This window comes from Triticum dicoccoides, chromosome 1B, assembly GCF_002162155.2.
Source record: "Triticum dicoccoides isolate Atlit2015 ecotype Zavitan chromosome 1B, WEW_v2.0, whole genome shotgun sequence".
In the NCBI taxonomy this organism is placed as follows: Eukaryota; Viridiplantae; Streptophyta; class Magnoliopsida; order Poales; family Poaceae; genus Triticum; species Triticum dicoccoides.
Genome location: NC_041381.1, coordinates 117,108,562 through 117,109,042, shown reverse-complemented (window position 1 = coordinate 117,109,042; position 481 = coordinate 117,108,562).

Sequence of the window (481 nt, the reverse complement as noted above, 5' to 3'; positions counted from 1 at the left end):
ATCCGAACGACGCACGGCGGCGCTCGCCGGTGAGGGCGACGGGGACGACAAGGTCAGAGGCGGATCCGACGAGGAGGAAGCAGACGTGGCGGCGGATGGCGCGAAGAGGCCGGATCTGGGTCAAGGAGCTCACCGGGGCTCCATTCCCGGCGACGGCGAGGGGTCCCACGAGAGCTCGTCAGAGCTCCATGTCAGCGGCGGCGCGGGGCAGGATACGGCATGGAGGAGAGAGACTCGGGGCGGAGGCGAGCAGGCGACATCGGACGGCGGAGCTGGAGGCGCACGAGGGCGGCGGTCACCGGCGCTGGGCGAGGTCGCTGAAGACCGGCACGGGAGCAGCAAGGCGATGCAGATCGGGTGGAGCGGCACGGTGCGGGCCTCAGAGCCCAGATCGGGACCCGGGCGGGCTTGGAGCGGGCCTGGCGGCGCGGGGCGATGTGGGGCGCGGGGAGGCGACGTGGCAGCTTCCCGTTGGCTGCGG